Raw genomic sequence first — 19,623 nt, 5'->3', positions numbered from 1 at the left:
CATGTATTTGGAAAGGCAAGGACTGATTAGGGATAGTCAACATGGCTTTATGCATGGAAAATGCATGGTGCATGGTGACGAGCGGTGTCCCGCAGGGTTCGGTGCTGGGGCCACAGCTGTTCGCATTATATATTAATGATTTGGATGAGGGAACCGGGGGCATTCTAGCGAAGTTTGCCGATGATACGAAGTTAGGTGGACAGGTAGGTAGTACTGAGGAAGTGGGGAGGCTACAGAAGGATCTTGACAGGTTGGGAGAGTGGTCCAGGATTTGGCTGATGGAATTTAACGTGAGCAAGTGCGAGGTCTTGCACTTTGGCAAAAATAATAAAAGCATAGACTACTTTCTAAATGGTGAGAACATTAATAAAGCCAAAGCACAAAGGGATCTGGGAGTGCTAGTCGAGGATTCTCTAAAGGTAAACATGCAGGTTGAGTCCGTGATTAAGAAAGCGAATGCAATGTTGTCTCTTATCTCAAGAGGGTTGGAATATAAAAGCAGAGATGTACTACTAAGACTTTATAAAGCTCTGGTTAGGCCCCATTTGGAGTACTGTGTCCAGTTTTGGTCCCCACACCTCAGGAAGGACATACTGGCACTGGAACGTGTCCAGCGGGGATTCACACGGATGATCCCTGGAATGACAGTTCTAACATATGAGGAATGGCTGAGGATACTGGGATTGTATTCGTTGGAGTTTAGAAGATTAAGGGGAGACTTAATAGAGACGTACAAAATAATACATGGCTTGGAAAAGGTGGATGCTAGGAAATTGTTTCCGTTAGACGAGGAGACTAGGACCTGTGGACACAGCCTTAGAATTAGAGGGGGTCATTTCAGAACAGAAATGCGGAGATATTTCTTCAGCCAGAGAGTGGTGGGCCTGTGGAATTCATTGCCATGGAGTGCAGTGGAAGCCGGGACGCTAAATGTCTTCAAGGCCGAGATTGATAGATTCTTGTTGTCTAGAGGAATTAAGGGCTACGGGGAGAACGCTGGTAAGTGGAGCTGAAATGCGCATGATTGAATGGCGGAGTGGACTCGATGGGCCGAATGGCCTTACTTCCACTCCTATGTCTTATGGTCTTATGGTCTTATTTTAAGGAAGCGCATAGTAAGTTTGCAGATGACACTAAAATTGGAGGTATGGTGAACAGGAATGAAGGTTACCTCCGGCTTCAATGCGGTCTTGATCAAATGGGCCAATGGACGGAAGAGTGGCAGATGGCATCTACTTTAGATAAATGTTAGGTGCTACATTTTGGAAAGGCACACCAGGGCAGGACTTACACGCTTAATGGTAAGGTCGTAGGGAGTGTTGCTAAACAAAGAGACCTTGGAGTGCAGGTTCATGGTTCTTTGAAAATGGAGTTGCAGGTAGATAGGATAGTGAAGAAGTTGTTTGGTATGAATGCCTTTATTGTTCAGTGCATTGAGTACAGGAGTTGCCTTGTTTTGTTGCAGCTGTACACTGCATCAGTTTGGCCACTTTTTGGAATACTGCATGTGATTCTCTGGTCTCCCTCCTGTAGGAAGGATATCCTGAAACTTGAATGGGTTTAGCAAAACTTTACGAAGATGTTGCTAGGGTTTGAGCTACAGGAAGAGGCTGAATGGGTTGGGGCTGTTTCCCAGGAGTGTCATAGGTTGAGGGGTGACCTTATAGCGGTTTATAAAATCATGAGGGGCATGGATAGGATAAATAGACAACATCTTTTTTCCCTGGGGTGGGGTGAGTCCAAAGCTAGAGGGCGTAGGTTTAGGGTGAGAGGGGAAAGATATAAAAGGGACATAACTGGCAAAGTCTTCTAAGGGTGGTGAGTGTATGGGATGAGCTGCCACAGGATCTGGTGGAGGCTGCAATTACAACATTTTAAAATGCATCTGAATGCTTACATGACAGGAAGGGTTTCGAGTGACGGGCCAAATGCTGGCAAAGGGGGCTAGATATATTTAGAATATCTGGTCGGCATGGGCCCATTGGACTGAAAGGTCTTATTCCAAGCTATATAACTAATTCTAGTGAATTAATTTTATTTCTATCAGCCCGCTTTAGTGTGATTTGAACTAGTGTTTCCTCAAGGCACTAATGTGGGACTCTATTATTAGTCTTTGTTATCCATGCCACCATCCCTCCTAAATTGCAGTAATGAATCAGCTCTCACTTAAGGTGTGAGATAAATTGATTTTGTTTTAACAATACTAGTGTATGGATACAAAGAAAAGCCATTTAAAAAGAGCTAAGTAATGCATGAAGTTAGATTGTTATTGAAAGTGTGTATCACAAAATAAATTGGAATGCTTAGCTTTATTCCAGTACAAAGGAGCATCTCAAATTCTTGAATGAATGCTCACATTATACTCCAACATTTTAAAAAAACAATGCTGAATACTGAGTGATTAAATGTTGGAAGTTTTAAATAATGGGTGTTTTGTATTTTAGTCATAAGACTTGCAAGGGTTATCTAGATAAAAGCGAGCATTCATGTTGTGTCATTGTGCCAAACATTGGTTTAACATTGATATGACATTGTTAGACTGATGTGCCAGTTGAATTTTTTCTAGATATTGAAAATCTTTTATTTGCAGTTTGAGATTTGGTACTCAAACAGCTGAGGGGGATGATCCAATGTTAATTCAGTCACATGCTGTGGATTAAGCTGTTGCCATAATTTGTGAGAATTCTGCCCTTTTGGAAAAAATGCATTACATGATCCTCTGGGTCAAAAGCAATCTTGTAATTTTCAAATGTTTCAAAGTAAGAAATTGGCTCATTATATATTTGAGTTTGAGGTGGAGACAGAACGTGTAGTGCAAGTGAAGCACATTCTATTGTTTTATTCCTGAAATTTGTATTGTACCTAGACCAATGCTCAACAAATTGAACCGTCATGGTGCAGGAAAGCCTATACTTGAAAAATCCTAGTTCAGTCCAGTTGTTATGTATGTCTTGTGCTTTTTGAATTTTTTTTTTTAAAATTAGAACAAGTAATTATTTGAGTTTTTATTTAAAACAATTCCTCGCCCTACCCATACATTTTCAGAGTTTCACCCCTTTGCCTAGCGTTTAAGTGTTCTCCAGTTATGGAGGAGCACTTTTAACACCAGGACTTGTGTCCCAGAACTTTGCACATTTGTATTTCTCATAGGTTGCCAGCAGTGGATTCTGGGAGGTTTAAATGGAGATTCTAAGGATGTTCCTGAACTTTTCAGAAGTGTTGGCGACCCTAACTCCATAAACCAATCATTTCCACTGTCGCATAAATGCTGACCTCTCTACACTTCAGAGCTGACATGAATAGTCATCTAGACGTGCATCATTAGCTTGCTCTCTGCCTGCCTGCCCTGCTGTGATCTCCAGCATTTTGTTTCTAGTTAAGATTTTAGCATCAGCAGTAATTTGCTCCTAATATTTAGATTCTGTATGTTTAGTGAATTTCATCTTTCAGTGCATCATATAGATGGGCCATAGCATTTCTAGAAAGTAGCCCATGTTTCTATTACAGGTTATAGCTGATCAAGCTTGTGATTACTTACTATTCCAACTTGTCATAGCCCATCAAAAAAACACAATGGTTTGTTGTTCTAGACATCTTAACATGAGGCATGAATCCTGACCAACTTTAACCAACCATGCTGGCTTAGTCCTGAAGCACAGAATTAACACCATTGCTACAGTTGCATAGAGATGTGCAGATGTCATTTCTTTCAAGTTATGTGGCTGTCTTTCCACTTTCCAGCAGTTATATAATTGGCCTAATTGTACTTGGTTGGAGCAACTTTACTATTATAGCAGCTTCTCTGTGCTAATTGCATGTATCCAAATTGTTGGTCAACCCCAAGGTACTTACTGGCATTTAATATTGCTCCAAGGCAAGCAGCTGTTTGTCTCCAGGGAATCTGATCAAAGAAGCTGCAAATGAATGTTAGGCCAAGGAGGAGATTCTTGGTTTACTGTGAAAGCTGGTGACTCCAATTATCACTCTCTTGTAAGAATGAATCTGTTAAAGACATCATCTTTTTTTCCCATATTTGTTTGTCCCCTTCTTTGTTTCCACGATGTGTAGCAATGTTGTGGAAAGGTTTGAATTTCCACACCTCCAATGTAGTTGTAATGTAGCATTGATTATTAAAAACAAATAGCATTCCAGATTGTAAAGCTACCGTGTGTAGCAAGTTTAGACAACACTTTTTCAATTGGGACTTTAGAGTAAACAGTCTCTATTAGGACTGAGATTACATTGCTGTATTTTGGAAGGTGAATGTGGAGAGGCTGAATAGATTTTAAGTTTTCAATTGCAAAGTTAGTGTAGGAACAGGCAAATCTACATGCACTCAAAGTATTGAAATTGCAGGGCTGGTTGAAAAGACATTTAATAAAATTTGGAGAATGCTGGTCTTAAAAACAGGGGCTTTGCAACACTGGATTACAAGATCAAGGAACTTATGGTCAATGTATGTAAAACCCTGGATTGGCCTGAGCTAGGGTATTTTGTCCAATTCTAAGCATCACCATTTTAGCAAAGTTGTGATAATTCAAAATGATGGTGAGAATGGTTTGACAAATTAGGAATTTGGATTGTTCTTTTTGTCAAGGGAAAAGATTGAAGATTTGATAGCGATACTTAAAATTCTGAGGCTGGGCAGAATAGATGTAGAGAAACGGAAGGATTAAAAAGTCAGAACATCTTAATAAGATAAGAATCAGAAGAATTTAAGGCAACGTGAGGAAAGACCTCAGACGTTGAGTGGTTGCAATTTGGTATGTGCTGACTGCAGATTCAAACCTTCCAAAGAGAGTCATTTGATTGAGGCCCGAGAAGAACCGAACTACAGAGAAAAGATTGAATGATTTTAGATTTGAGTGATCGTGGCAGAGAGCTGGCATAAAGGTGGCTAAAAATGGCCTTTCTTTGCAGTGGTCAGTTTGATGTTTCTGTGATGTATTGTCATTGGTAACATTGCACTGTTTGTCTTTGGGAACATACTTCTGAGATGACTCCAAGGTTACTACGGCATGATATGTTCTTGTTTCTGGTTTTGAAGGTGAAGTATTATGTTCATGCTTTTAAAAACTTCAAAAAGAAAAAGTACTATCTGACCACGTTCACTTAAAGGCAGTATGGTCAACAAGTTTTTTTTTTCCCCAGTTGTCAACTTTCATGCATACATTTTTATATTTTATACTTTTATTCTAATCCTGGAATGGGGAAAATAAAACTGCAGCTGTGTGCAAATTAATATCTGATTTTAAAGTTTAATTTTGTTTTTAAAAGGCTATCGCTGCTGTTTTGCAGAAGTCTTGATAATTAAGTGGCTGACGTGAAAATACCGTATATACTAGAGTAATAGACAATCTCTTATTACAGGTTATTGCTCATAAAGCTGGTGATTACTTACTATTCCAAATTTTTGTAGCACAGGGAAATAATCCAATGATTTGTTAATCTAGACATATTAACATGAGGCATGAATCCTGACCAATTTCTGGTCAAATCACCTGGAATTTTCCATGTATTTTGTGTACACGTCGACCCTAGTTCTTCACAGATAACAGATGAATGTTTGAGTCAGTGTGCCAGCCGTTATGTTCAGCACCAACTTTCTAGTCTGCCAGTTGTTTCGCTCTGCTCCCGGTCTTTCAGTCTGCTGGCTGTTGCATTTCACTCCGGGTTTTCAGAATTACCATAATTCATTTCATTCTTTCTTGGTTTCGAGATCAGTTAGGTTTCTGCTAATGATACGGTATGAATTTTGACAGGCATGAATTTCAGCACCTTAAAAATAGTTTCCATGTAATAGTCCATCCCGTAAATTTAACTTTAAAGAGTAGTCAAAAAATTCAACTATTACTCAGAGTATATATGGTTAATATTTTCTGGCATTGAAACCAGTTCATTGCCTATTGATTTTATAGTCAAGGCTGTTTTAGGCTTTCCACACATCTAGTTCAAGTTACTCCGTTTCTAACAGGTCTGCGTATTTATTTTCTTCTTATCCCAGAAGCAATGATCTCCTCTAAGTCAGTGTTGCTCCAATCAATAAGCCTGATCTTTTAGACCTAAAACATCAAAGATCTTGTGTCATTCAAGTTCCCTTCCACAATCATTCAGATCTAGATATCCTTCAGCATGCACTAAAACTAGATTCAACATTCCCAAGCACTGAAACTAGGCCCAATATATCAGTGTGAAGGTGGTTGAGTTTTATGAAGTTTACATTGTGCTTTTTGTTGGGCATTTCAGTGGCTGGACAGAAATTTAGCAATCAGTGCTTATTCATCTTGAATGGGATCAGCATTTATATTTGATTCTCTTGATTTCTCTATCCATGCTTTATAGTAGAAATATGTTTGTAATTTTGGATCACAAAGTTAGCGAATACTGTTGAGAGCTAAAACTTAAAGTTTGACTGAAGGATTGTTGGCATAGTTGGTAGGACAGAAAGAGTGAAATTTCAGACCAAGATAATATTAAATGACTGAGAATTTGAATGCTGGTGAACTGGAGGTCATCTCACTTAGTTTGGAAAATAGATCAATGTAGGTTTTTAGAAGTGGAAAGTGAGGATTAGGAGAGATTCAAAAAGGTTTAGGAGTCCATTCAAACAGAACAATAAGATATATGGTTCATGATTTGGAGATGCCACTGTTGGAGTGGGGTGTACAAAGTTAAAAATGACACAACACCAGGTTATAGTCCAACAGGTTCAATTGGAAGCACACTAGCTTTTGGAGTGACGCTCCTTCATCAGGTGGTAATGGAAGGCTCCATCCTAACACACAGAATTTATAGCAAAAATTTACAGTGTGATGTAACTGAAATTATACATTGAAAAAGTGTGCGTGCGTGCGTGTAATGCAATGGTGGTCACCTGTAATGTGACATGAACCCAAGGTCCTGGTTGAGGCCCTCCCTATGGGTACGGAACTTAGCTATCAGCCTCCGCTTGGCCACTTTTCTCTGTCTATCCTGAAGTCCACCTTGGAGGATGGTCACCCAAAGGTCCGAGGCTGAATGTCCTGGACCACGGAAGTGGGAGGGAACCCTCCTGTCTGTTGATTGTTGTGCAGTGCCCATTCATCCATTGTCATAGCCTCTGCTCGGTTTCCCCAATGTAGGATTCAGGTTATTTAAAAGCAGTCATTGAAAAGCTAATGGAATATTGGCCTTAATATCCATTCTATCTAGAAAGTTAAAACATGGAACAGAAGGAATTTTGATTCATAAATCAATGCATGCAAAAGCAGGACCTTCACCCATTGGGTTTAGACTGACAAAAGCTTGTCAAAATCTATACTTGCCTCACTTTCTAGCACATAGCACATAGCCCTGAACACTATGACATTAGAAATGCTCATCCAAGTCCTCCTTTTTAAAGGTTGAAGCAGATCCCCACCACCCCCTTCGTTGGGGGAGGCCGGGGAATTCCTCAGATCCCCTTGAGACCACCTTCCTTTTCCATTTTAAAATTACATCCCCTTGTTATTGATCTTTCAGCTTGGGGAGCATCTGCTGTGTCCATGCCCCTCAATCTTACACACCTCTATCAGGTCGCCCCTCAGCCTTCCCTGCTCTAAAGAAAACAATTTGAGCTAATCCAGTCTCTTTTCATAACCGAACTGCTTCATCCCAGTTAACGTCCTGGTGAATCTCCTCTGCACCCTATTCTGTCACTAATCCCATCCTTCCTATAGTGTGGGGACCAGAACTGCGCACACTACTCCCAGCTGTGGCCTCACCAAACATTTTTGTACAGCTCCAACATAACCACCTCTGCTCTTATGATCTGTGCCAGGGCTGATCAAGGCAAACAAGTGTCCCATACCCCACCTTAACCATCCTATTAATCTGCCCTGTTGCCTTGGCAGTTTTGTGAACAAACACCCCAAGATCCCTCTGTTCCTCCTGAGCTTCAGAGTGTTTTGACCTTTATTGACTACTCCTTTGTTCCTCCTTCTAAAGTGCATCACTCCACACTTCTCAGGATTAAATTCCATCTGCTGCTGATCCACTCCCACTCCTCTTTCCCGCCCCCCCCCCCCCAACCCAACCTCCGCCATAAATATTCTCATCCATATTGTTTGTATACATAATGAACAATAAGGAACCCAGCACTGATCCCTATGGTGCACCAATGGACACCAGCCTCCATCGCACCAACAGCTGCCTCTATCACCACTGCCTCCTACTGAGTCAGTTTTGGATTCAACTTGCCAAGTTACGCTTGAAAGCAAAAGCTTTTATGTTCTTTATTAATCTCCCAGAAAGGCTTTGCAGAAATCTTGGCATTCCCCTCATCTGGACACCTGGTCACATTGAAGAATTCTATCAAACTGGTTAGATAAAACCTCCCTCCAACAAAGTCATGCTGACTATCCCAGATCAAGCCTTGCCTCTCCCAAGCAGTGGTTAATTCTCTCCTTTCAGAATTTTCTCCAGTAGTTTCCCTACCACTGATGTGAGATTCACTGGTCTATCTCCTCCACCCTTCTTGCAGCGTGGAACCACATTAGCTGTCCTCCTGTCTTCTGGTACCTACCCAGTGGCCAGAAGAATTAAGAATTTGAATCCAAGCCGTTGTAATTTCCTCATGTCTCCCACAACTGGAGACATGGAATACAACTCATCTGGACTGGGGTTTAATCCATTTTTTTTTAAGCCTGCCAAAACCTCCAATACCTCCCTACTGCCTCTATCAAATTGTTCAAGAAACTCTGCCCCTCTACCTGAATTCTGTACCCACATCCTTCTCCAAAGTGAAGGCACATGTGAAATATTTGTTTAATTCCTGACCAATATCTTTCAGTTTCACAGATTGTCCCCTTGGACCCTTTTGTCACCTTCCCTTTTGATCTACTTCGAGAATATCTTGGGATTCTCTCAAATTTTGCCCACCAGTTATTTTCATGCCCCGCCTTGGTCTCCCAATTGTTTTCTTGAGCTTCACTCCTGCACTTTCTATATTTCGCTAGGGTCTCTGATTTGTACCTGTTAAATGTTTCTCTTCCTTCTTATTGAGTCCTCAAATTGTTGTGTCCCTGTTGTACTAGCACTGTCCCCTGCCCTTGCCAAACTAGTTTAAATTCCTCCCACTGCACTAGTAATCCACTCTAGGTTAATGGTCCCATTTCTGGTTCAAGTTCAGACTGTTGTGCTTGTGCAGGTCCCACTTTCCCCAGAAACAGTCCCCATCATCCAGGAACCTAAGCCCTCCGTCCTGCACCAACTCTCGTGTCTCACTTTCATTTTCCCTTTTCTCCTATTTCTGTACTTGTTAGCACAGGATGCTGGGAGTGCAATCTCTGGATTACATACCTGGAATCCAGAGTAACCTACAGCTTCAGCTTTAAGTAATCTTGTTTAGCCTTAGCTGAGTTGCTGCACCTTGTGGTTTATTTGAACTTGGAAGCAGCTCAGTTTCAAATTCGTTGAGCTGCAAAGGTTGAATTGAGGTGAGATTGCATAATGCTGCTTTGTATTCTCTTGTGGATAGAGAATTTGAGAGGTATCTTAATTAAGGTTTTTAGGGTTTTCTAAGACTTCAATTGGATAGATACAAGCTAGTGTACTTTGAATAGTTCAGCACAAAGGAACATAACCTTAATCACAGCCAGGCCATTCAGGGCAACCCATCATACAAACAATGGTAGAAATATAGAACTTTGTCTCCTTGCAAAAGTAGGCAATTATTATATTTCAATCTGAAAGGAATATGTTTTCCACCCAAAGATGCTAAGAGCAGTGAATGCATGTAATTAGGATAAAGATCTAAATGAATGACAGGCTGAAGATATGATGTTAGTCTTCTCCATGTCAACTCTGTTAGCCTGCCACACAAGCCATTTGTTCAACTTATTGAAACCAGACTACAGCCTATTGAAATAATCTGGAATAGCAATAGTTTACTTTTTTAATCATTCAGAAAGTTAAGCATGTTTGCTTTAATTTAATCTTCTCTGCATCGTAATGGGAATTGATAAAACTGACATGGAGCATTGTAAAAATTAATTTTTATAATCAGGCTCAAGGCAAACATACCCATAGATCTCGAGCTTCCGTTTACTTGATTTCCAGTAGCTACATGGTATTATCGTCATTGTTAGTGATATCCATTTATTTTCTAATAGCAGGATACATAACATTTATATTAACTTCACTTTGAAAGTTGGCAATGTAATATGGTTAGACAGGAGTGCCACAAGAGGGCAATTACCAGTTTATCAGTGGTATTGGAAATGTGCAGTCGGATCCTGTCTTCAGATAGTGGGCAATGGTCACGACTAAAACAGACTTGCTGATGTTTTGGGATTGTTAGCAGTTAGTGCTTATCTTTTTGTTTTAGCTGCTGAGATGTTTACCAGAATGCTTCTTATTTTGACACTTAGTTCCTAGCGTCTGATATCCTTTTATCGAGATGTAGGATTGAGTAACATTAATGATTAGGCGAATTAAAGCTCTTGATTATGCTCAATACCTGACACTAATTTTCCTTTCCCTACACACTTACAGGGTTTAATATTTCTTGGTAAAGCAACAGAGCTATAAAGATCCGAATATTGTATGCGTATACTGAGGCAGGGTATACTCTATTTTTTGCTTTGATCCTTGTGGAGAGGGGGTGGATGGGGTTGGGAAAATTAGAACGATATGTTGGACCAGATTGTGGTGAGTTCCTGCTCTGGCCACTTTCCCAGCTGGTTTGGTGAAGACGTTGGGAATTCGAACCACTTTCCCAGTGGAAATCCTCTTTCACACAAGAGTAATCTCACACTCTATAACCCAGCTGTTTGTGGGAGGCAGGAATATGACAGAAAGGATGGTGTCTCGGTGAAACAGAGTGAAAGGTTTAATCATTGCACTGTCGAGTTGCACTGTCACCATGTTCTGACGGTGTAGGTTAAAGAGGTCACACAGTTACTGCTCATTTCCTTGGCTCCCTTCCAGCCAGGTTTCCTTGCTTAATAAAGGTGCTCTCTGTGGCTTCACCTTGTTTTATTATTGAAGTCTCTACTCCCTCAGCAAACTTCCCTGTAAGAGTGAGAGTCCCTGAGGAGCAGCCTTCCTCAGTCTCCCCGTTTGTGGGTGCTGCAGCCCACAGTGAGCTTTGTAAAACTGCATTGATCTTTTTTGTTTTAAATCCACAACCTTTCCTGTCCAAATAACCACATTGGTAAAAACGAGGCCTGCAGATGCTGGAAACCAGAATCTAGATTAGAGTGGGGGGTGCTGGAAAAGCACAGCAGGTCAGGCAGCATCCGAGGAGCAGGAAGATCGACGTTTCTGGCAAAAGCCCTTCATCAGGAATGGACGAAGGGCTTTTGCCCAAAACGTCGATTTTCCTGCTCCTCGGATGCTGCCTGACCTGCTGTGCTTTTCCAGCACCACTCTAAACTAACCACATTGTCTTGCCCATCCTCCCTAATTTGCATATTGTTTAATCTCTCCTGGGAAATGGTACCTGTGATAGAGAAGTACTCCCTCTTTATTGCACTGGAGTGTTGGCTCCACCCTGGAGTGGGACCTGGAAACCTGAACCTTGGAATCACAAGGTTTGTGTGCTACCAACTGAACCGGAGCTGATCTGGAAGTTTGGGATCCAGTTCCTTCTTAGCCTGCTCTGACAAGGTGCAGTCATGAGGAATTTAACTAAAGCACAAGGGCAGCTCAGGGTCAACCTTGGGGGCGAGCTGTAAATGTTGGCCAGTATTGATGGCCATGTTCCACAAATGAGTAAATGAAAATAAATTGAGCATTTCTTTTGAGTGAAGGTGGGGTGGGTTGGTGTAGTCTCAGCTCTGTAGGAATCTAATCCATCTTAATCAGACGGCACAAAGCCTCAGCATCAAAATTCTTTTGATGCAGCTTTGAGTCCCTAAAGAACATGGAGACTAAAGTTGGTGCTCCCTTCTTTAAGTTTGAAGTTTATCTAAGTCACCTTGAGTCTAAAGGGGCGATTTCCCATGGTTAATCTACAATTCTGTTAGAAACGGGACTAATTTAATCAGGAATGCAGTGAATGGACGAAGTCTGAAAAATTAGAGACTTTATATAATTAGTGTTCTAGAGATGAAGGAAAGTGAATCAACTAGTCCTAAAACTCAAAAAACATGTTGACTGTGTTTTGGGTTGTTTTTTTAAAAAAAATCAGTTGATAGTTTTAATGTAGATGTACTCTTATCAAAACACTAGTGTCTGTTGTATTAACAGTCTCTCTTAAAACATGAGTGTATGCTTTAAATCTTTGTTCTGAGTGCAAACAGCTTCTGTTATGCCCCTAATCATGTTGCAAACAATTCTGTGAACAAGCCAAATATGAAGCAGCTAGTTTTTGTCTGAAATGCTGCATATTATTGTAATAAATATGAAATATTTAAGAATTCTGGTCCATTTTAATTTGTTGATGCTCGTGGTGGTCTCTTTGTACAATTTTTCTTTATAATTGCTCAAGAAATCTTCCATAATGTGCAATAATTGTAACTTCAAAATATTTATGTTGAAAATTCTGAGCTATATGGCAGGGAATTCCAGTATAACATGGCTGAAAATGAATACGTTTTCTCAATTTTAATATACTACAAAAGGTTAGTTATTGAATGCTTTGAGTATGTGGCTTTTACTTAAGGAAGCTTGACTTGTGTGCCAACATCCCTGATAGCTATTATATTTTTGAGCCTAAATTGGCTTGTTCACATTAGTTACTTTATTTGTTGATGCAGCCAATAATTTCATTTAAAACTAAAGATAGCAAGTTTCTACGTTCAATTACAATGCTGCTTCTTTGTAGGATCTGCTGTGAGTACTGCTTCCAAATGATGACACCATATCAATGCTCCCCTGGAAGCATTGGAAATAGGTGCAAGAGGCAGTTCAGTTGGACCATTAAACCTGTTTTGCCATTTAATAGAGCATGACTGGCTCTGTATCTCAACACCAAACTTCACTACCTGTACCCTCTTGTTGCTTTTTAATGTTGAGAAAACTATCTCTTTCTCAAATATGATTAAATTCCCTACAGTGTGGAAACAGGCCCTTTGGCCCAACAAGTCCACACCGACCCTCCAAGAGTAATCATCCAGACCCATTTCCCTCTGACTAATGCACCTAACACTACGGGCAATTTAGCACGGCCAATTCACCTGACCTGCATGTCTTTGGACTGTGAAAGGAAACCGGAGAACCTGGAGGAAACCCACGCAGACACGGGGAGAATGTGCAAACTCCACACAGTCAGTCGCCTGAGTCGGGAATTGAACCTGGGATCCTGGTGCTGTGAGGCAGCAGTGCTAACCACTGAGCCACCGTGCCGTCCAATATATTCGGTGACCTGGCCTCCAACCTTGAACTCACCATTTGGATACAGAACTGGCTCAAGGAGAAAGTTGCTGCTTGAGGCTATTTGTGAACGCTGCTATCTCCAGACTCTTCAAACTGCAGTCTCTTTCAATCAATACTTCAGCATTCTTGGTGGCAGTCAGGTTATGGCCCGAGATCTTTTCTAGGCTACTTCAGGGAAAATGAGCAACTTGAGTTGGTTTGCAGTACGTTACTGCAGCATGGTCCATTGTTATTTCATTTTCATGAGCACAGCGACACGTGGTGTTAGCTCTCAGCATGTCTCTCTGGATTTCTGTGGAATCAGATTTCCTTTAGAAAAAAATAAACATTCTACATGAAAACAGTGAAACTGAGGAGCATGGGGTTTCATTCAGTCCCATTGGAAACTGAATGTGATGCTGTTGCTACAATTACTAGTTCTTGAATAATAGTAAATTGGGAAGGTGCCACTTTGTCCTATCATCTCTGGATTATTCAGCTGGTGGTACATCTAAAAGTTTGTTTCATAACCATAGGAACCTTCACCTTCTTTTGAGGCTGCTAAATGTAGTGAAATACTGGGTGCAGTAAAAATGCAAATTAAGTAAACTCTTGTGTTCAAGCTTTTTTTTTCTCTTCATGACTATTAGTTTATTCCTTTAACAGTTTTGGTTTGGAGTTGTGAACTGGGACCTGTGAGCTGAAGACGACTCTTGGACTGTAGATACAAGCTTGTGTTAAAAGAAAGCAGATCAAACGAGGGTTTGTTTATTCATGAGGCCAGGCCCAGGAGTTAATTGCACATTGGTTCCCGATCAAAGGATTCTGCAGACACTTCACCACCACCACCACCACCACGGAAGAGCATTCTGTTTAAATAGATGGCAGAAGTTGTCTATATTTAATGAGATCCGTACCTGGGAATTGGTTCCAGCAAGTCTGGAAAGATTATATGATCCAGCAGATTGAGAGTGGTTACAGGAACCTAGTGGAGGAGATAATCACCCTGTCAGGGAGTGGTCACCATTTGAACTGGGGTTTGGAAATTAAGGGATAAATTTAAGAAAAAGAAAAGCACTGCTGCCTCACAGCGTCAGGGACCCTGGGTGACTGTATGGAGTTTGCATGTTCTCTCCATTTCTGTAAGTTTCCTCCGGGTGCTCCAGTTTTCTCCCACAGTCTAAAGATGTGCAGCTTAGCTGGATTGTACATGGGGAACACATGGTTACAGGGATAGGGTGGAGGGGACAATTGGGGAGGGGTGGGGGGGGTTGCTCTTTGGAGAGAGAATTGATTAACTGAATGGCCTCTATGATTCCATGACTGGTTTCTGTGTGGGGTGAGAGAAAGAATATAGTTTTTGATGCTACACTATGAAGGTTTGAGGGCTCCCAGCCTAACATGTCATGAGCAGCTCACGGAAGCTCAGAACAGAAAACCAAGTGAAAAGTATAACTACCTTTGAGTGAATTGTGAAGGTGACTCTGGAAATCCCCTCCGGAACCACCATCTATGCCTGTGGAACAATACGTTGTCCAGCTTTTGTGTGAATGGGGCTGAAAGCAGAAGTTTCTTTGGACTTGAAGAATAAACCAATGAGATAATTTTGTTAAATTTTTGCTAATTTTTTTTATTGCTAATAAGTTGCTAAGTCATTTGTTTAAGAGACAAACAAAAACTGGATTGATTTCTTTTTGTAGAGGCTGGAATTGGTTATTAACAATGTCTGTTCAGGAGCTGTAATTTTAAGGAACTGGGTGTGAATCTGGGGGGAGAAAGGCTGATTTGATTGCGGTCTAACTATTTGGATACTGTAGCCTTTAATTGCAATCAGAATGATGTGCTGCAACTTGGTCATTAGTGAATCTGGCTCAGCAATAGGAAAATGTTCCAAATGAACATGTACTGACTCTCTCTTCCACAATGTGGGCTGCTTTCCTTATATTTTATGATTTGGAGATGCTGGTGTTGGACTGGGGTGTACACAGTTTAAAAATCACACAATGCCAGGTTATAGTCCGACAAGTTTAATTGGAAGCACTAGCTTCCGGAGCGCCGCTCCTTCCTAATTGCAACCCCCTAATGAAGGAGCGTCGCTCCGGAAGCTAGTGCTTCCAATTAAACCTGTTGGACTGTAACCTGGTGGTGTGTGATTTTAAACTTTATATTTTACAAGTTTGATTGGGGAGTAGAGGAGCTGTGGCAGAGTCAAGATGGAGAGAGGGAGACCTGCATCTTGAATCACTGCTCTCTCCTACCTTTTTTAATTAAAAAAACGTCATTGTGCTGCTGCTGTGGTGCTGGATGCACTTGTAATGCCCCTTCCATTTTGAGGGACCACTTGCTGTGGTCAATCAGCTAGCTAGCTTCCCCTCTGCCCACTGAATGCTCATTTTTGGGGAAGATGACAGGTGACATTGTTATACTGACTGTACACTGTCATCTTCTGACCCCCGTACCCACTTTTAATCAGCCAATGAGATCCTGAACTGTTTGATTTAAAAAATACTGAGACACATTATGTAGCTATTAGTCCCATATACCCCTCTCACTCCCATCCTAACAGATTTGCAATGTCTAAATTTCAGTACACATGTCCCAAAACCATACCAAAGGATGGGAATCTTGTAGAGGGGAGCTGGGGAGTCTTGGCCCTGGATACAGTGACAGTGCCAGTGACAGAGACAGAGCTGCTCTGAATGGCCCTGGATAATGGTATGATGATCCCATCAGGCAGTTGGGTCACTTCACCATCTCCTGGTCTGAAGAACCCCTGATGCAGGATGTGAGGTACCATCCTGTCAAGCACTGGCAATTCCCTGGCTCCAGTAGAAAGTAGCCACTGTGGGAAAGTACACAGCAGACTGGTAGGACAATATTCTTCAGGGTGAAGATTAGGGGATGGGTGGGGTTGGTGCCTCACCCTGACGTGGAATGCTTTGAACAAAGGACTGATTCCTCCAAACCCTCTCTCTCCCCCCCCCCCCCCCCCCCCCCTTTCCCACCCAAAAAAAAAACAAAACCCTACAGGGTTACTTTGTGATCACTGCACATTGGGGCGTTGAGGTACGAACACTACCAGTGTCCCACAAGGGCCCTCTTGTCCTTGGGTTGATATCAGCGGTGATGGGAAGAGGTCTATAATTGGCTATTGCTTTTAAAAGCATTTAATTAACAATGCAGTGGTTCCTGCCATGGGGCTAATGGTTGTGGGAGGGAAGCAATGGGGTCCCCATGCTAGTATCCTTGGGATTTAAACATTTTCCCTACCTTTGAATTTGCCAAGGGAGAGTGTGAATTCTGTCCTAGATTTCTAAGCAGTGTCTCTAAAGAGTTAGTGATCGTGGAATGAATCGAGTCACTGTACCTTTGTTTACATTTTTATGTCTGGCTACATTGTAGCATTAATGAAACTATTTCATAACAGCAAAATGCAAGTTTGGCACACATAACAAAATGTTCTTTGGCACTTATCTGCTGGATAGATGGAAGCAGGTCACCACAGTGAAAGTTATTCCACACAAATAGAGGAACTTAAGGAGGTGGAATAGTTTTGAGAATGCACTTTTTTGAGTCAGGACAAAAAGTTGCCATTGCACTAGAAGGGAATTTTCCACTCTCACTGGAGAAAGGCTTTCTGTGAGTAACTTCAAGTATTGTAATATTTAGATGGTTAAAGTGAAAACATGGTCACTCTTTCTGTTAAAACTCCATAAACTGATTTTCTGACCTTCAATGTGTAGTTGAAAATAAAGTAACAGACAAAGGTTAAACTATATTTATAACCATTGCATGCCCTTGAATTTAGCAGGAAATAGTGTTGTAATTTGAGGTAGGCAGTAGCATCGATCATTTTAATTTTTTTTGTGGTTGGTGAATATTTGCAAATCTATTGATTTTTTTAAGTAGCTCTGAAAGTTGTATTCCTTGGCTGTTTACTGTGTAAACATACAAAAGTAGTTTTCATGCTCTGCTTTGCAAAAAAAAGTGAAGATGTCTTAAACCAGAACAGAAAACCAAAGAATACTTCAAATTGGTTTCTCATCACTTTATCATTTTTTCTTTTTTAATCAAGAATTTTTTTTCAGGGGCGTTAATTGTGCCAGTATGTCAGTTATTCATTTCCTTACCTTGTGGCCTACCTAATCATTAATATGTAGCACAACCCAGGAAATTACGGGAATAATGCAGTTAGTATAACATTGTGACCCTTGTGGGGGTGGGGGCTATCTGACAATATTGACTCATTCTGAAACGTCCCAGTCAGTGAGACTAAGAACAATAGTACATTCTCCTTTCTCTGCCCCAGAGGGAAGTGGAGGCCCAGTCTCTGGATTCATTTAAGAAAGAGTTGGATAGAGCTCTCAAGGATAGTGGAGATAAGGCAGGAACAGGATACTGATTAAGGATGATCAGCCATGATCATATTGAATGGTGGTGCAGGCTCGAAGGGCAGAATGGCCTACTCCTGCACCTATTGTCTATTGTCTAAGTACTTAATGGGGACAGAAAGAATGAGTCTGGAAGTGGTTTTTAAAAAAATTCCCATCTTGTAATCCTTAGAATCCAAAGTCTTCAGTTGAGTGGCTAGTGGGTCTGCAGCAATCAGTGTATCCTTTGTGGAAATGCTGTAAAAAGGAGTCCAATGTCTAATTTGGCTGGCAGCTCTCAATGGCTGGACCACATTGCATAAGGAGTCCTTTATTTCATGATTACAAATTTCCTGATTTAGATTAAAATGCACACTGAGGGGGGGGGAGGGGGAGATGCACTTCCCTTTCAGAAGCATTAGAAGGAGGACTTACAGTTCAAAGGAGCTTCTCCACATACGTTCAATATTTTCCTGTATTCCCTTCCAGTAAGCGAGGGGGCAACTGGGGATGGGCGATAAATGTTGGTCTAGACGTTGATGCCCACATCCTGTGAATGAATTAAAAACAAAGAGCTGTACATGTAGTGTACCATTAACATTAAGGAAGGTGATGATGGTCAAGTGGTATTATCTCTAGACTATTGATCCAGAGATCTAGGTGATGTTTTGGGAACATGGCTTAAATTCCCACATATCAGATGATAACATTTCAAATTCTATAAACGAAATCTGGGATTGAGTCTAATGACCATTGTCGATTTGTCTGAAAACCCATCTAGTTTACTAATGGCTTTCAGGGAAAGAAATCAGTCATCCTTACCTGGTCTGGCCTTCATGTGACTCCAGAACCACAGCAATGAGGTTGCCTCTCAACTGCCTTCTGGGCAATTAGGGATTCCTAACCAGTATTGACCCAGTCAGTCACCTCCACGTCCCATGAATGAATAAGAAATGCACATGCCCTTCAATCTTGATTTTAGAGAATTGTTCATGCAGAAGCTAAGGAGGCCTAGGATACAGGGAAATCTGGTTGTCTGGATACAGAATTGGCTGGCCCATAGAAGACAGAGGGTGGTAGTCGATGGAAAGTATTTCGCCTGGAGCTTGGTGACCAGTGGTATTCTACAGGAATCCGTTCTGGGACCTCTGCTCTTTGTGATTTTTATAAATGACATGGATGAGGAGGTAGAAGGGTGAATTAGCAAGTCTGCTGATGACACCAACATTGGTGGAGTTGTGGATCGTGTTGAGGACTGTTGTAGGTTGCAACGGGACATTGACAAGATAGAGTCGGGCTGAGAAGTGGCCAGTGGAGTTCAACCTGGAAAAATGTGAAGTCATTCATTTTAGGAGGTGAATTTGAATACAGAATACAGGATTTAAGGCAGGAATCTTGGCAGTATGGGAGGATTAGAGGGATCTTAGGGTCAACGTCCATAGATCCCTCAAAGTTGCCACCCAAGTTTATAGGGTTGTTAAGATAGCGTATGGTATGTTGGCTTTCATTAGCAGGGGGATTGAATTTAAGAGCTGCGAGGTTATGCTGCAGCTCTATAGAACCTTGGTTTGACCACATTTGGAATATTGTGTTCAGTTCTGGCTGCCTGATTATAGGAAAGATGTGGAAGCTTTAGAAATGGTGCAGAGGAAATGTATAAGGATGCTGCCTGGACTGGAGGGCATGCCTTATGAAGAAAGGTTAAACAAGCTAAGGCTTTTCTCATTGGAGTTGAAGGATGAGAGCTAACTTGGTAGAGGTGTACAAGATGTTGAGAGGCCTAGAGTGGATAGCCAGAGACTTTTTTTTTCCCAGGACCGAAATGTCTGTCATGAGGGGGCATAATTTTAAGGTGATTAGAGGAAGGTTTAGGGAAGATGTCAGAGGTCAGTTCTTTACTCGGTGGTGGGTGCATGGAATGCGCTGCCAGGAGTGG

At 41.3% G+C, this 19,623-nt stretch overlaps 1 protein-coding gene across 3 annotated transcripts in view; it reads left to right on the top strand.

Moving 5' to 3' along the window:
- Positions 1–19,623, top strand: part of slc12a2 (solute carrier family 12 member 2) — a 223,177-nt gene that overhangs the window by 138,811 nt on the left and 64,743 nt on the right. The gene's annotated exons all lie outside the window — the stretch shown is intronic.

The sequence above is a fragment of the Chiloscyllium plagiosum genome, chromosome 2 (genome assembly GCF_004010195.1).
Source record: "Chiloscyllium plagiosum isolate BGI_BamShark_2017 chromosome 2, ASM401019v2, whole genome shotgun sequence".
In the NCBI taxonomy this organism is placed as follows: Eukaryota; Metazoa; Chordata; class Chondrichthyes; order Orectolobiformes; family Hemiscylliidae; genus Chiloscyllium; species Chiloscyllium plagiosum.
Note: the sequence above shows the minus strand (reverse complement) of the source record. Positions and strands in the feature narration are given on the sequence as shown.